The sequence below is a fragment of the Dipodomys merriami genome, unplaced genomic scaffold, assembly GCF_024711535.1.
Source record: "Dipodomys merriami isolate MVZ:Mamm:240054 unplaced genomic scaffold, mDipMer1.0.p SCAF_1651, whole genome shotgun sequence".
In the NCBI taxonomy this organism is placed as follows: domain Eukaryota; kingdom Metazoa; phylum Chordata; class Mammalia; order Rodentia; family Heteromyidae; genus Dipodomys; species Dipodomys merriami.
This window is the reverse complement of record NW_027202995.1, coordinates 79,332-97,439: the sequence shown is the minus strand read 5'-3', so window position 1 is coordinate 97,439 and position 18,108 is coordinate 79,332.

Here is an 18,108-nt window from a genome sequence, read left to right as displayed (position 1 = left end):
CAAGGCTAGTGCTCTACCACTTGAGTAGTGCCACTTCCAGCTTTTTCTGCTTATGTCGTATTGAGGAATCGAACCCAGAGCCTCATAAATGCAAGGCAAGCACTCTACTATGAGCCACCTTCCCAGCCCCTCTTGCAGTGTCTTGATTGAATAATTTCCCTTTACAGTTGGCAGGTTTGGTTGATTTAATTGGCATTGTATTTTGGAAATGACAAAGTAGACTCCAGGACACAGAGAGGCAATTCCCTAACTAATGGTCATTTCAAATACATACCCTGAAAGTCTCTTATTTTTATTCAAAGTAGGAGCTAAAATTCCACTAAATACAGACTCTAGAGTGGTGTTCTCTGTCTGACCCTTTTACTCCCATCCTGCTTTGCAAGACTGTGCCCCAGAAGTTTAAATAAAAGGATTTGAAAGAGGGCTACGAATGTGGCTCAGTGGTAGAGTGCCTGCCTGGTGTGCATGAAGCCCTGGGTTCAATTCCTCAGTACCATACATATAGAAAAGGCCAGAAGTGGTGTTATATAGCTCAAGTGGTAGAGCACTAGCCTTAAGCACAGAGAGGCTCAGGGACAGCCCAGGCCCCAATTTTAAGCCCCAGGACTGGCCAAAAAAAAAAAAAAAAAAGAAGACTTGAAAGAGCTGGGACCTGGCAGCTCATGCCTGTAACTAGCTACTCAAAAGGCTGAGATCTAAGGATCATGGTTTGAGGCCAGCCTAAACAGGAAGTATGGGAGATGCTTATAACCAATTAACCACCAAAAACACCAGAAATGGAGCTGTGGCTCAAGTGGTATAATAGAGTGATAGCCTTGAACAAAAAACCTCAAAGACCTGAGCTTGAACCTGAGTTCAAGCTCCAGGACTGGTGGACATGCACGCGCACACCTGTACACACACACACACACACACACACACACACACACATACACACACACACACACACACACACACACACACACACACACACACCCCAGTTCAAGCTCCAGGACTGGTGGACATGCACGCGCACACCTGTACACACACACACACACACACACACACACACACACACACACACACACACACACACACACACACACACACACACACACACACACACACACACACACACACACACACACACACACACACACACACACACACACACACACACACACACACACCCCAAAGCAGAACCCTAAATGCAATTTGTAAATAAATGATACTAATTCTTAAAAGGTTACCAATTATATGACGTGCTATAAAAGGAAAATTATATAGCCAGCACAAAAGTTATATACCCCATAAAAAGATCAGTGCTTGCCACAAGTAGGGTTGGGGAAAGAGGAAGAGGAATAAAGAGGGGAGAATAGAAAGGATTTTTTGTTGTTGTTGATCATGGGGCTTGACTCAGAGCTCATTCTGGTTTTTTGGTGGTTAATTGGAGATACCTGTCTTACAAACTTTTCTGACTGGGCTGGCTTTGGACTAGTAGCTGGGATTACAGGTGTGTAAGCCACTCCCACTGGGAATTATAAGCGAGAGCCACCACCACCTGTCTGTAAAGAATTTTTCTTTTAGGGCAGTGAAACTCTATACAATTCTGCAATGGTGAACATGTCATTACACAATTGTCCAGAGCCAATGAATGCACAACACTAAGTGTGAACCCGAATGTTCACTATAAGCTCTGGATAATAACTTGTTAAGTAGTGTAGTTAATAATGTAGTAAGATAAGAATCTCACAGACACCCACTGTTAGTGACTCAAGCCTGTAATCTTAGCTACTCAGGAGGCCGAGATCAGAGGATCAGGGTTCAAAGCCTTCCAGAGCAGAAAAGTCAGTGAGTCTCTTCAATTGATCACAGAAAAGGCAGGAAGTGACTTTCATCAATATTAGTATGCATGCTTTCATGAGTGTGTGTGGGAGGAGGTGTAAAGGAATACAAAACATCTAAGTACCTTCTGCTCCATTTGGTTGGGAACTTAAAATTGCTCTAAAAAATAAAGGCTACTAAAACCAAACAAGAAATAGCAAAATGTGCACATGGTCCTCCTCTTGAGGCTTACAGCTCAATGGGAAAGCCCAATGTCAAGTGTTTAACAGCAACCATTAATGGTGTGTCCTTGAGTAAGGAAGCCAAAGTTAAAAGTACACACAGCAGGGTGTGGTGGCTCATGCCTGTAATCCTAACTACTCAGGAGCCTCTGGTTGGTGGATCTTGGTTTGAACCTGGCCTAGACAAGAAAGTCCAAGACACTCTTATCTCCAAATAAGCATACATACACACACTCACAAACACACACCAGAAATGGAGCTGTGGCTCAAGTAATAGAGAGCTAGCTGTAAGTGCGTGCATGCACACACACACACACACACACACACACACACACACACACACACACACTCACCAGAAATGGAGCTGTGGCTCAAGTAATAAAGAGCTAGCTGTAAGTGCATGCATGCACATATGCACATACACACACACACACACACACACAACATAAGAAGTGTGGGAGGGGAGATTATTTTCTTTTGTCCAAGGAGATCAGGATTCTCCAGGAATGTGTTAGTTGAGCTTGGTGAGCCCCAAGAGAGGAGAAGGACTCACTGGAGATCCAGAGACACACATTTTTTCAGGCTTGCTTTTGGCTAAGCAGATCTCTCAGTTTCCAGCCTGGAAATCACACCATTACACTCTTCCTGATTTAGTAGATAAGGAAATGGGGGCTAAAGATTTCTGATGATTAGGTGGGAAACTGGAGACACAGTCTGTGAATAAGCAGTTCGTTAAACAATATTAAAAACAAGCCATGCACTGGTGACTCATGCCTGTCATCAAAGCGACTCAGGAGGCTGAGATCTGAGGATTGTGGTTCAAAGTCAGTCTGGGCAAAAAACCTTATCTTCAATTAACCAGTTAAATAACAACTACAATGAAAAGCCAGAAATGAAGGTGTGGCTAAGTGGTTGAGCAGAAAACTAAGCAAGAGAGCAAGCCCTAGTACCAGCACACACATAAACACAATCAATCAATCAATCATTTTGACCCATATACAAGTGCCTCTAGCCTGGTGGATCCATTCTTCTTTCACAACCCTTGGCTCAAGGCTTTAGCCTCATTAGCTTGAGGTCCCATGATGAATGGCATTAGCATTGAAGATCCCTAAAAATTCCAAGGTAAGGACAGATAGTAGGAAAGGTTTTGTATCCTCACCAGGAAGGTTGAAGACCTGCACCTGTTACTTCTCCTCTGGGTGACATTTCCAGTTACTAATAACAAGATGGAAAACTGGAAACACAGTCCATGTATAAGCAGTTTGTTAAAATAAATAAATAAAAAGGGACCTGGACCCTGGTGGCTCATGCCTGTAATCCTAGCTACTAAGGAGACTGAGATCTGAGGACCACTATTAGAAGCCAGATTTATTTTTTATTATTATTTTTTATTTTTGCCAGTTTTGAACTCTGAGCCTGGGTGCTGTCCCTAAGTTCCTTTTGCTCCAGGATAGCACTCTACCACTTGAGCTACAGCACCACTTCCAGTTTTTTTTCTGTGATAAACTGGAGATAAGAGTCTCACAGACTTTTCTGCTCTGGCTGACTTTGAACTGAGTTCCTTAGATCTTAGCCTCCTAAGTAACTAGGATTACAGGTGTGAGCCACCAACAATAGGTAGCTCAAAGTGTAGCTGTGGCTCAAGTGATAGAGTGACAGTTTTGAGCAAAAAACTCAGGGACAGGACAGCACCCAGACCCTGAGTCCAAGTCCCAGAACCAAACAAAAAATAATTAAAAATGGGGTAACAAGGAGACAGTGGGAGGAGAGAGAGATTCACCATTTATCAGGTATATGTCAGGTGTGAACAGTCCACAGTGTAGGCTAGGAGCAGACAAGGCACCCACCCACGGCAAAAACCAATCATCTGTTTTGGAAAGCCCAATGACAATCAAGTAAATGCACAAATATATGAAGCAACCATAGTAAGATAAAAAGTGCAGGTCAGGGTGCTTAAAAGAGTCCTTGTGAATCCAGCACTGGTGGTTCACGCCTCCAAATATAACTATTCAGGAGGCTGAGATCTGAGGATCATGATTCGAAGTCAGCCTAGACAAAAACGTCTGTGAAATTCTTTTTTTTTTTTTTTTTTTTTGCCAGTCATGGTGCCTGAACTCTGGGCCTGGGCACTGTCCCTCAGCTCTTCAGCTCAAGGCTAGTGCTCTACCACTTGAGCCACAGCACCACTTCCAGCTTTTTCTGCTTATGTGGTGCTGAGGAATCGAACCCAGGGCCTCATGCGTGCAAGGCAAGCACTCTACCACTGAGCCACCTTCCCAGCCCCAACGTCTGTGAACTTCTTATCTCAAATTACCTAGCAATAAGTTATAAGTGTCAGCTGTGGCTCAAGTGGTAGAATGCCAGCCTTGAGGGGGAAAAAAGCTAAGCAACAGTGCCCAGGTCCTGAGTTCAAATCCCAGAAACACACACACACACACACACACACACACACACACACACACACACACACACAGGGTCTCTGTGAAGAGGTGGCATTGAAGCCAAGACCTGTAGGATGAGAGGGAGCCAGCCTTGGGGGCAGTATGGAAAAAAAAAAAAAACACCAGTCAGAGGCAATAGCTAAGGTGAAAGTTTCTGGGCTGCAATGAACTCAGGACCAGGAAGAAGAGGTGTGTGGCTGGTTCTGAGTGAGAAAGAGAATGAGGGGAGGTGACATCAGAAACTTGGGGGGCAGCCAAACCCTGGTGGTTCATGCCTATAATTCTAGCTACTCAGGAGGCTGAGATCTGAGGATCAAGGTTCAAAGCCAGCCTGGGCATGAAAGTCCATGAGACTCTTATCTCCAATAAACTCTCAAGAAAAAGCTGGAAGTGATGTTGTGGCTAAAGGTGTAGCACTAGCCTTGAGCTCAAGGACAGGGCCCAAAGCACTGAGTTCAAGCCCCAGTCCTCACACTTCAGCTTCCTGAGTAGCTAACAGCCATCAGGGCTAGATAACACTTTATTATATATTATCTCATTTAATGCCCACGACAGTCCCAATAGGAGAGCTCAGTCCTGAAAGTACCAGTTCTGGTTCAGTTTCAGTCAGTGGTTACCTCTGGTTTTTCCCCCCTGGGAGTAGTCTTGTCACTGGGAGGAAGATGAAGGCCCAGAAGGCCCTCCCTCTGCTGGTGCAACCTATATTGTAAAAGTGATGAAAGAGGTCCAAGATTAAAGCTGGATTCTTAGAGCAAAGTCTCTATGGTGGGAAGACTGGGCTGGTGTGTGCAGCTTTGATCAAGTGACTGAGGGAAAATAAAATAAATAAATAAAATAAGACAAAACACCTCAAATCCAATTTCCTTTGGAGTCCTCTAGGGAGCTAGAGGAGGAGAGCGGAAGAGGAGACTCCAAATTGTTTCCTTCTTGTTATGACCTTCATTGCTATACTTTGCTCAAGCAGTAATTACTGAATGTAGTAGTTAAAATGTGCCTTTCCTAGGAAGGTCCTCCGTTTACCTTCCCATGGTTGAGGAGTGTATGAGCTAAAATCCTCAGGTCTCAGCTCTACTTGGGCTGCTTGGCCCAGGGAAGAGGGAGGACCCTTTTGCAAACTCCTGTGCCCAGAAGCAGAGCCAGGTTTCTGATTTTCAATAAAAGGAAGCAGGGGCTGCTAGAGATAAGGGTGTAATAGAATAGAGTGTGAGCTTGTAGTTCACACACTGTAAAGGAGGCTCAAACTGAGAGCTCCTCTGAGGAAAAATCAAGTAACTGGAGAGGAAAGTAGTTCATATTTTATTTAGATCAACCGGCTGGGGTAAAGCTTGCTGAGGCAGAACCACTGATCTACTCCCTGAGAAGATGGAGAGAGCCACACAAAGGTTTAGTTGTACATGTGTGTGTGTGTGAGTGTGCATGTGTGCACACTTGTGCTAGTGCTGGGGCTTGAACTTAGGGTCTTATGCCCTTGCTTGGCTTTTTCCCCAGGCAGATGCTCTACCACTTGGGCTAAACCTTCACTTGGAGCTTTTTTGCTAGTTGATTGCAGATAGGAGTCTGTCAGCTTTGTCTGCCCAGGCTGACTCTGAACAGGGATGTTCAGATCTCAGCCTCCTGAGTAGCTTTTGCAAATTTGCTCTTCTCTTCTCTAGAAAGTTCTTCCTCTTTCTAAACCTTTGGGTGAACCTGGATGCTTGATGGCTTCTGAGTGTAATTCTAGCTACTCAGGAGGCTGAGATCTGAAGATCCCTGTTCAAAGTCAGCCTGGGCAGACAAAGCTGACAGACTGGTCTAGAGCTGGGGGTGGTAAGTCACTAGGGTCAGTGGCCGAGCTGGAAAAGCAGAACATCAAGAGGGCATGTGTGGAGTGTGGCAGAGAATAGGGTATCAGGGAAGAAGCAGTTAAGGGATTAGCACTGGAGCAAGGAGTCCAGATTCTCTGTGGTCCAGGAAGTCTTTCTTCAGATCCCTCAGCATCGTGATGCACCCATTAGCAGTCTTGGGTGACTGCATGTTTGTTTAGTATTTCAGCCCAGTCATTTTAACTCCCAGGGCTTGGGGTTCCTGCACGTCCTCCTGGAGCCTGGTACAGGGTCTGGCATATGAGTGCCAGCTGATGCTTTGCCAAATAGGGCTGAATGGAGACAAACCCTGAACCGAAAGTTTGGAGAAGGGCTCCATGCACGGGCTGAGTGTCCAGAGGATGCGTGGTACTGGACCTGCATGTGGAAGGGGCCGAAGTACAGGTTCGGGTCACCTCCCCACCACTTTGGTAGGGAGAGCAGGCAGGTGTCACAGGGCAGAGGGCACTGACTGAACTCAGTTCTAAACATAAGTGTACACTCACCCAACATCTGGGGTCTTTGATAGGAAGAAACCCAGAGTTCGTGGAACAGTGCACACAGATCACAGTGTGGACCACATTCCATGGCTGAGGACACTAAGATCCCAGGGTCAAAGCAGGTCTTGGTGTTTTCAGGCCTGGGCCAAGGCAAGTGGAGAGCCCCAAACCCCTGCTGTGCATCGGCAGGGCTCCAGCAATAGAAGCAAAGCAGGAGGAGCTCAAATCCCTGGACCGAAACTTGCCCAGCAGACTTGAGGCCAGGATCAGATCCTGGGGTGCACAGGAACCGCACAAAATGCACCCGGTGCACCACCACTCAGTGTGCACCAGTCAGAGCCCAACAACCCAACTCTGGCACTTTCTTACTGCTTCTCCAGGTAGGGGAGCCGGGGCGGAGCGGGCTGCACCATTGCGACTCAGGAGGGGGGAGCCCTAACATCGGATGTCAGGGTCACCCCGGGTAGACTGAAACCCTTCACGAGAAGATGGAGATCGACGTCTACAGGTGTTTGCTAGAAAGTCTGTAAGAGGCTGTTGCAGGCCTGGCTGCTCCACGGTGCCCGACATCGGTGTTGGCGGAGAAGACCCCCCCCCCCATGGCGGTGACTTAGTGGTAGCATCCGGTTCCCTGGTTGGCGAATGTCAGGGCCAGTGCTGCAGCCGCTTGTGCTTGCAGAGCTGCTGCCGAAGCCGCCAGGCGTTCACGTGGACGGGCGCGGAGCCTGGAGTGGGTGGAACCGGTAGGGCGCAGCTGACTGTCCCGATGAGGCATAAGGAGAGAGAAGCGGCTTCTGCAGGCGGTGACTCTGGTACTGGTGGCCCTGGTCTTCCTGCCGAACATGGGGCTGTTGGCTTTGTACCACGTGCGGCAGCCAAAAGGCATGCCCGGGAGGGAGGTCGGGAGCAGCATGGTCTCCATGGTGGGACAGGTGAGTGCCTTGGGTATGGTGGGGCTAGGTGGGGCGATCTGGTTTCACTTCAAACCTTTGGCTCCTTCTCTCTCCTCCTCCTCCTGTCGGTGTCCTCAGAGGCAGCCCCTGAAGACTCTGCACTTTTTTCCATTCCTCCCCCACCCAGATGGGGTAAATTGAGGCTCCAAGGACAGGGATTTGTCCACTAAGCAGAGTCAGAATTAGAACCCAGGGCCCTTAGTGCCCATTATGAAACTCTTATTTCTATTTTCCATACTTTACAGTTTGCTTGCCTTTCCATTGCCCTCTCCTGTCCTCTGACCTTGTTCTCTTTCTGGGTAGTACCCTGTTTGCACAAGCCTGTATCCCCAGGGTGTGATTCTTTCTGTAGGACCGGTTCCCCCATCACTTCTGCTCCCCTCCCTCACCCCCACCTGCTGATCCTGCTGTTTTTACTCAGGTCAGTCCCTTTCATGTTTTGCCATTTGCACAGGGACCCCTGGAACTCCCTGCCCCTTTTCCCTATTCTTTACCTGTCCTATTTCTGTCTCAGATCCTGTGAATTCCTTGGGGAGTGAGTGCAAAGATCCTCTTGGAGCTTCTGGTTCCTTGGATGGGGTGAAAGGTCAATTTCTGGTTCTTGAGGAACTTGCCACCTTTGATCCTCTAGGAGTATAGAGGTGTCCAGGTAGAGGGATCCCCAAAAATTTCCAGATTGCTGTCCACTGAGGGCAGAATGCCACATACATTCCTTCTCTACTTCTTTCTGATAGGACGTGCTATTTCTTGCAGCCCAAACTGTGATAATAATTGTTTTTGCCTCTTTGAAACTCACTCATGTCTCATGTATGTGTACCTGCATATGGAATAAATGATGATTTTTCTTCATGTACATGTGTGTGCATGTTCAGATCGTGGCTCTTGAACTCAGGCCCTGGGTGTTGTCCTTTAGTTGTTTTTCACTCATGGCTGGTATTCTACCACCTAATCCACAGCTCCACTTCTGGCTTTTTGGTGGTTCATTAAAGATAAGAGTCCTACAGACTTTCTTGGGTGGGCTGGCTTAGAACTAGAATTCTTAGATCTCAGCTTCCTGAGTAGCTAGAATTACAGGTGTGAGTTACCAGCTCCTGGCTTGGATTTACATTTTCCTGCACAATCACATCACTCTACCTTTCTCACCTCCTGGCAAATCTATGCATGCTTGAATTGCTTTGTATATTGGGACATTTCAGATTTGCTTAGGGGATTTTTGTGGTCCCATGGGAAGTGGAAAATGTTCATATCAGGGTCAGAATTGACTGTTGGCTGCCCTCAAGGGAAGAGGCTGACTTTTTGAGGTTGATGGGTTTTCCTTTCTCCTCAGTGTCAGGCAATTGCCTGGCCATTCTGGTAGCTTGAGCTCAGACAGTTCTTTGCCACAGGGCGGATCAATTGGAGCTTAGCAATTATCCTAGTTAATTGTTGCAAACCATCCAAGAGGAGTTGGCTTGATCTTTCTGGTACATTTTTTTTTAATTTTTTTATTGTAAAGATACTATACAGAGGGTTACAGTTACATGAGTGAGGTAATGAGTACACTTCCTCTTGAACATTGTTACCCCCTCCATTGTTTTCCCCCTACCATCCCCTCCCTCCCTCCCTTCCCCAAGGTTCTTTTTTTTTTTTTTTTTGATTGTGATTAAGTGATTACTTAATTTCCGGAAATTCACCATATTGTGGAATAATGATGCTCATTTAAAGTCACAAGTTCATTCTAACTTTCCTGGAGCAAATTGTCTATCACAGTCTATAATATATAACGGTGCTCACATGTTATATACCATATATGTGATCAGCAGCATGGGGATATTTGGTAGTGGTTCAACCATATGAGTGGGAGTTCTTTGTTTCTTAAGTCCTGTTAGTTTTGTCATATCACCTAACATTTTGGATTTAGCATCCACTTATCAGGGAGACCATGTACTGTTTGTCTCTTCGTTCTTGGCTTACCTCGCTCAACATGATTCCTTCTAGCTCCATCCATTTCCCTGCAAATGCCATTATTTTGTCATTTCTAATGGCTGCATAATATTCCATTGTGTATAGATACCACAATTTTTGGATCCATTCATCTGTGGTGGGGCATCTAGGTTGTTTCCATATCCTAGCTATTGCGAACAGTGCTGCAATAAACATGGAGGTGCACGTGTCCTTGTATATTGGTTCCTGTTGTTCAGGGTAGATGCCTAGAAGTGGTATGACTGGGTCGTAAGGGAGGTCAATCTTTAGCTTTCTAAGGACCCTCCAGACTGCTTTCCAAAGTGGTTGTATGAGTGTACATTCCCACCAGCAGTGTAATAGCGTTCCTCGTTCTCCACATCCCCTCCAGCATTTGTCGTTGGCTGATTTGTGGATGTGGGACATTCTGACTGGGGTAAGGTGGTATCTCAGGGTTGTCTTTATTTGCATTTCCTTCACCACCAGGGATGATGAACATTTCCTCATGTGTTTCTTTGCCATTTTTATTTCTTCATTTGAGAAGTCCCTCTTTAGTTCCCTTGCCCATTTAGTAATTGGTTTGTTGGGTTTGGGAGGGATTAGTTTCTTGAGTTCCCTGTATATACAGGATGTTAACCCCTTGTCTGATATATTGCTGGTAAATATTTTTTCCCAATTAGTTGGTTGTCTTTCTAGCTTGGTTGCGATAGCTTTATCTGTGCAGAAGCTTTTTATTTTAAGGTAGTCCCATTTGTCGAGTCTCTCTCCAATTTGTTGTGACCCTGGGACTCTGTTCAGGAAGTTCCTTCCTGTGCCTATTAGTTCAAGTGTCTCTCCTACTCTGTCCTGCAGTAGTTTCAGAGATTCAGGTTTAATGTTAAGGTCTTTAATCCATTTTGAGTTGATGTTGGTGCATGGTGATAGGCTGGGGTCCACTTTTAGTTTTCTGCATGTGGCTGCCCAGTTTTCCCAGCACCAGCGGTTGAAGAGGCTGTGTTTCTTCCATTGTATGTCTTTGGCTCCTTTGTCGAATATCAGCTGGCTGTAGGCCTGTGGATTTATTTCTGGATCTTCTATTCTGTTGCATTGGTCTTCGGGTCTGTTTTTGTGCCAGTACCATGCTGTCTTTGTTATTATAGCTCTGTAGTAGAGTTTGAAGTTCGGCATGGATAGCCCTCCCATATTGTCTTTATCCCCTAGAATTGTTTTGGCTATTCTAGGTCTTTGGTGTTCCATATGAATTTTTGGACTGTTTTCTGTATTTCAGTGATGTACGTTATTGGGATTTTAATAGGTCTTTCTGGTACATTTTAACTGTTCAGAAACTAAGGAAAGTTAGCAAGGTCCTTTCCTAAACCCTGAGTTCAAGCCCTGATAGCCTGCCTAGCCTTTTCCCCCTTAAATTCTGTGTCTTGTATGTTTTCCTTTCTTGAAATCTCCTTCAATTCCTATCCTGTACCAGTATCAGGGAGAAGAGGCCAGGGCTGTGTTTGGCTTTGTCATTAACTTGCTGTATGTGCTTATCATCCACCAACTCCTTCTCTTGGTTGAGTTGCCAGCATTCTGTGATGTGATCAGTGAGTGGACACAGGGCTACTGCTTTTTCCTGTAGTATTGTCCCTGACAGCGTCCCTAGGTTCAGGGGTTCTATATTGGCAAAGCCCCAGGCAAAGGGGGTGTGTCCTGCCCAAGTGCACGTCTCCTGTGGAATAGCTGTGACCAGGTCTAAAAGAGCTCTTGACAGTCTGCCTTTTCCTAAAGAAAGCTGTCATATTTCAGTTGAGGCAGGTGCCAAAGAAGTTCTGATTTTCATTTCCTATAGACTTAGATGTGTAGAGAGAAGGTCAAAGTTAACTGCCAGTTTGGCCTGAGCTTTCAAAGAAAAGTACTCACATGTACAAGAAGGTATTGATTGAATAAAGCAGCCTTTGGGGCAGAAAGAGAGGAGAGCAACAGCTGGATGGATGTTCCTTGGAACACACCTGCAGTGTGTGTGTGGAGAGCTCAGGGGGCAGGTTTAATGCCTGTTTAATTTCTTTTTCTCTGGAATAGCATAAAGAGGAGGAGGAGGAGGAAGTGGGGAATGGGATTGGTGTTTCAAGCGTTGTCAACTGGCTGTTCTTCCTTTACAGAAAATTTCTCCTTCCTGGGTGCAGCAGAAGAGCTCTTTTGCAATGATAGGCTTTTCTAGGTTCTATAAGGTTCAGCATTCAGCTGCTGCCTTTCAGGAAGATCCTGCCAAATTTCCACACAGCCCTTTTGTGTTCTACTCTCTTTGCAGAGGAAGAGCCCTGGGCTTGGCCTTCCCAGTTAGTTCCTTGTTTGAATGGCAGTTGGCCTTGAAGGAAGAGGCTGACTTTCTTCCAGTCTTCATTCCACACTATCCCTGCGCATGCATGCAGCGCATCAGGCTGCTGTCTGGGAAATCTGCTATCTGAAGCACTCTGCGCTGTTATGAAGGGTTGACCAGTTGGTTCTAAGCTCAGTCTGTCACTCTGGTAATTGTTGAGAACCTTCCCACAATACCTCCTCATTGATCTTCCTCGTAGAAGTAACCACAGAGGCTCTGGAGGGAAGTCTTGACAGGACTTTTGTCCAAAAAAAATTAGGTTCCTTGTGGATTTGAGAGAAGTTTATCTGAGGGCAATGAACCCACTATTTGAACAGTCCTCTTTAACTCTTTGATTCTTCCACTGAAGATTAAAAGAGCACTTAGCTGTCATTTGCTAGAATGTAAGTCACAGAACTGCCACCTAGTTCATCCTGAGTGTGACTCTGGAGCTAGGCAGGACATCTGATTTATAAAGGACACATAATGGTCACATCTGAATTTGTTGTGGCCACACCTTTCTCTACCCATACCCTAGATAAGGCCTACCCCAGGCCCAGATGCCCTCTCTCTGCTCTTTTTTTTTTTTTTTTTTTTTTTGTGGGTCGTGGGGCTTGAACTCTGGGCCTGGGCGTTGTTCCTTAGCTCTTCAGCTCAAGGCGAGCACTCTACTACTTGAGCTACAGCGCCACTTCCGGTTTTCTGGTGGTTTATTGGAGATAGGAGTCTCACGGTCTCTCCTGCCCGGGCTGGCTTTGAACCGCGATCCTCAGATCTCAGCCTCCTGAGTAGCTAGGATTACAGGCGTGAGCCACCAGCGCCCGGCTTCTCTCTGCTCTTTTCTAGCTCTTTCTCAGCTCTTTCCTTCTCTTCTCCTGCCCAGTTCCCTTCTCTTTCCTAGCTCTCTCTTTTCCACCTTAGCCAGATGCTCTCTTTTCTAGCTCTTTTCTCTCTTTCCCAGCTCTCTCTTTCCCAGGCCTTTCCCAGCCACGTGGAGGTCCATCTTGGCCTGGTGCCAGCCGGAACAATGAATAAACCTACCCCTTACCTGAAAAAATAAATAAAGGACACATAATGCTTCTAGGGTTTCTGAATTCATGTGGTCAGACAGCTGGCTTCTCAGAAAGCTGCAAACCAAGTAGGAAAGCCAGCCGTGATGCCATCTTTCTTTTAATTTGTGGCTTGCTCTCATTACTATCCCCCCTGCTTATCTGCCTAACACTTGGTTTAATTCTAGAATCTGTTTCATATTTCAGGCGTGGGAACTGGTTATTAAAAGCCCACATTAGGAAACTTGATGTGGTCCCTTCCCACTTCTGAGCCATAATCTCTGGTGAGAACTGACTTAATTGGATAATAGCTTCAGTGGAATGGAAATTGGTGGGATAATGGAGTACCAATGACTTTAATTTTCAAGGATCAGGAGTTTTCCTCATATCAGAGCTGAACTTTATTTTTATCACATGCAAAAATTAATACTTTCCTCTTCACCCTGCCTCCCTACTTCCTTTCATTCTTCTCAGCAAAATCGCACCCATCAGAAAGTTAAGTGCTTGGAAATGTAGCCTGGAATGATTTCTGTAATTTTCTTCATAGGGGCTGGTAGCCTTAGATTGCTAATCCCTGCCTGCTTAGTGTGGTGAAATCTGATGTCACTTGGGAAGGGCTGTTGATTTAGCCAAGCAAATCTCTGTGTGTTGTTGTTTTTCTTCGTTTGCTTCTACCAAGGAGCCCCACTGATGATAGTCTGGGGAGAGAGGCCTGGTTTCTGGTCTTCTTTCCTGCACTAAACTCCCTCAGTGACCTTAGGAAAGTGGTTTAACTACTCTGGGCTTGGATTACTCCTTTGTGAAGTTAGTTTAAATTCCAAAGGAGGAAAGGTGAAAATGTAATAGAATGGTGTTTCCTCTTCTGTGGTCAAGACAGATATTATTAATCCATCTCTCCCCTCCCATGGCTAAAGCAGGCTTTACTAATTAAGTCTACTAAGCCTGGAATCAGCTGGTCTCAAACTAGTTCTCAATACTGCTGCTCAAGTGAAGTTAATGATGGAGTAATTCTGGTGAGGTAAGAAATAGGTATTTTTGACACAGGGGAACAAACTCAGTGGTAGTACTCACTAGACCGTATGTGGCAAATGAACTATACAAGTTTTGGATGGGAAAGGGAAGGAAAAACTGGGAGAAGGTGAGAGATGGAGTGATATTGCTAAAAAGAAACGTACTCTTTTTTCCAACTAAAATAATTATAGCCCCTCTGCACATCACCTTTATACTAACAATAATTATTTTAAATGACATAGGTCTTTGTTAGGACTTTCTTTTTTTTTTTTTTTTGTCGGTCGTTGGGCTTGAACTCTGGGCCTGGGCGCTGTCCCTCAGCTCTTCAGCTCAAGGCAAGCGCTCTACCAATTGAGCTACTGCGCCACTTCCGGTTTTCTGGTGGTTTATTGGAGATAGGAGTCTCACGGTCTCTCCTGACCGGGCTGGCTTTGAACCGCGATCCTCAGATCTCAGCCTCCTGAGTAGCTAGGATTACAGGCGTGAGCCACCAGCGCCCGGCTGTTAGGACTTTCTATCTCTAAGGTCCTGTGGTTCTGAGTTTAGCAGCACATATTGGAAAGCTTTGGACTTTAAGACTTCGAATGTAATCTTTGAGGAGGCCCTAACTTGAGAGTTTGTTCATATTGTAATACCATCTCTCAGGTTTTGGTCTAAACTTTTTCAGCCTTTAATCTGTTGGCTCTGGTGAGAGATAACAGATAAGGGATTCAATAATGCAAAAGCAAAGGCTTATTGAAACGGTAACCATGCAGCAATGATTAGGTAACCATTTAATTATTTCTTGTCCACAGTCAGCTGTTATATTGAGATGGCATCAAGAATGTCATCACTGTGTAAAGAAATACCTGGAGGTGAACTTGGCAGCTGGAAATATGTCCTGTACCCCCTAATTTTCCCTAATGATATTTGAGTTGTGTGAGCCAGTTGTGTGTGCGTCTTATGTATTTTGCGTATACCTGACCTTTGCATCTTATATTTGGGTCATAGTCAGAAAGAGAAAGACTTAAATGAGACTTTTGCTTCTCCAACAACCACAATGGCATGGGGAATGGAGGTAGCGTATCTAGCCTTTGTAGCATGTACAATTCAATGGGGAAAGGATGTAGCCTGTTGCGGTTCCTGTGGCTAAGAAGTGCATCATGGCCTCAGTAGGTGGAGATGTGTTGACACTGTGTTCTTTGAGTACATAGCACATGGTGTGGCACTTGGAAAACTGGATTTTTGCTGAGTGAGTGTTAAAGTGGGAGGGAGGTGCTTGAGAAGTCACTAGTCCATTATGGAAATAGGCAGCAAAAGGGACATCACATACTCGAGTTCTCACAGGAGGAATGCAGACATGAACACAGTGCTCTTCAAGTCCTCTGTGTTCTGCTGCAAAGACTTTCTTCCCTCCACATACTAGATCCATGTCTACTGTTATTTCCCTCATGAGTCAAATTAGCATGCCTCAGTTTTGGTAGCCAGTACCTAATTACACCATTTGGCTGCTAGAACCTCTCCACCCAACACACAACACACACAACACACACACACACACACACACACACACACACACACACACACACACACACACACACACACAAACAAACACCCCAGCCAGTACGTAATTACACCATTTGGCTGCTAGAACCTCCCCACCCAACACACACACACACACACACACACACACACACACACACACACACACACACACACACACACACACACACACACACACACACACACACACACACACACACACACACACACACACCCAGCCAGTACGTAATTACACCATTTGGCTGCTAGAACCTCCCCACCCAACACACACACACACACACACACACACACACACACACACACACACACACACACACACACACACACACACACACACACACCTGTCCCTGAGCTGTTTCGCTCAAGGCCAGTGGTGTACCATATGAGCCACATCTCTGTTTCCCACTGGGTTCCCTCCCCCCTTTGGTACTTAATTGGGCATCAGAGTTTCATGGTCTTCTTGCATGGGCTGGCCTTAAACCATGCATGATCATGAGATTTTTTTTTTAATGATCATGAGATCTTAGCCTCCTGAGTAGCTAGTGATACCTGACTATTTTTGCAGATCCATTTTTGTAAATTTTCTTTCCAGTCTTTTACTTAATATTATTTTTGATGGTACTGAGGTTTGAATTCAGTGCCATGCATTTGCTCACTTGCTTGCTTCATCCACGCCTCCAGCTTGCAGTCTCTCTCTCTCTCTCTCTCTCTCTCTCTCTCTCTCTCTCTCTCTCTCGTTTGCTCTCTCACTCGCTCGCTCAATCCTTTTCTCTTTCTCTCTGGTTACTTTTATATGTATTTTATTATTAAAATACTGTATAGGGGGATTACAGTTACATAAAGGCAATGAGTACATTTCCTATCCAGTATTGTTGTTACCTCCTCCTTTGTTTATCCCCTGCCTTCCCTCCCCACCTCCCTCAGCTACCCCCCATCTTCCTCTACTCCCCCCAACGGAGTTGTTAAGTGTATTTTACATCTCATTGTTACAATGGGTCAACCTGTATCCTTATTTAAGCATTTTCTTATTTCCCTTACCTTCCCAAATTACAAAAATGTATATACAAAATGCAGGGCACTGGAATCAAATACAGTGAAAACGGCGGGGGGGGGGGGGAGAACAAAAAACAGTACATTATAAATATATTAAAAACAATAGCAAGAAAGGACAAACCACTGTGTCCCTATCTTGGGGTTCCTTTCACTTAACATCCTCTTATATGGTCATATGTACATAGCTTTTGACCTTTTCTGCTTGTTCTAGACATATACTAGTTATTGCAAATAAGGGAAACCATAGGACCTATGTATCTTTGGGCCTGGGTTACCTCACTTAATGAATTACCTCACTTAATAAATTTTTTCCAAGTCTTCCATTTCCTAACAAATGGGGGCAATGTCATTCTTTCTGATGGAGACATAGAATTCCATTGTGTGTGTACACACACACACACACACACACACACACACACACACACATCACATTTTCTTGATCCACTCATCTACTGAGGGGCATCTGTGTTGGTTCCATATTTTAGCTATGGAAATAATGCTGTGATAAACATAGTTGTGCTGTTTGCTGGTTATTTTCTGAAATGAGGGTTCATGAGTGTTTCTACCCTTGCTAGCCTTAAACTGCGATCCTCCTACTCTCAGTCACCTGAGTTGCTAGAATTATAGGCACTTGGCCTGTAATTTTTAAAAAAATTGGTTATATTGAGGATTAAACTTGGGGCTTTGCCCTTGCTAGGTAGGAACTTAGCACTTACTCCATGCCTCTAGCCTTATTTTGTATTGGTTATTCTTAAGGTAGGATCTCATTTTATGCCTGCTGTGAACCTGCTGCTTCCTATGTCACTGGGAAAGATAGATATGTGCCATTGTGATTCTTCCATGGCTGAGATATCAAGCATGCCCACTGCTTCAAATCATTAGTTGAGATGAAGTCTCTCAGATTTCTTGTGTTTGTTTTTTGACTGAGGCTGGCCTCAGACTCTGATCCTTCAGTCTTTACCTCCTCAGTTGCTAGGATTACAGGCCTGAATCACCTTGCCTGGATTACTTTTAAAGTAAGGGAAAGTAAAATAACCTGAAGTTAGAATAACCTGAAGGGATTCAAGAGGAAAGTAGAGAAAGTAAATCACACGTGCCATGTGGCACTGTCGCTGCTATGCATGGAAAGTAGGGCCACTTCACTATCAGGTGCAACTAGTGAATTGAGCCAGGCAGGCTTAAATGAGTAAGAAGACACACAAGGTCTAGTTGGCTTTAGGTATGGTATGATCTGGAAGTTTGTAGTACTGTCAGGGCATGGGCTTCTTCTCTCTAAGTTCTCTTGGTTCTGCCTTTATATTAGACTGAACACTCTGTACTCCCCATGCCCCTCCATACCTTGGTGGTAAAATATAACACTTTTTGACCTTATATCCATACCCAGACCCTAGAGGAGAGAATCT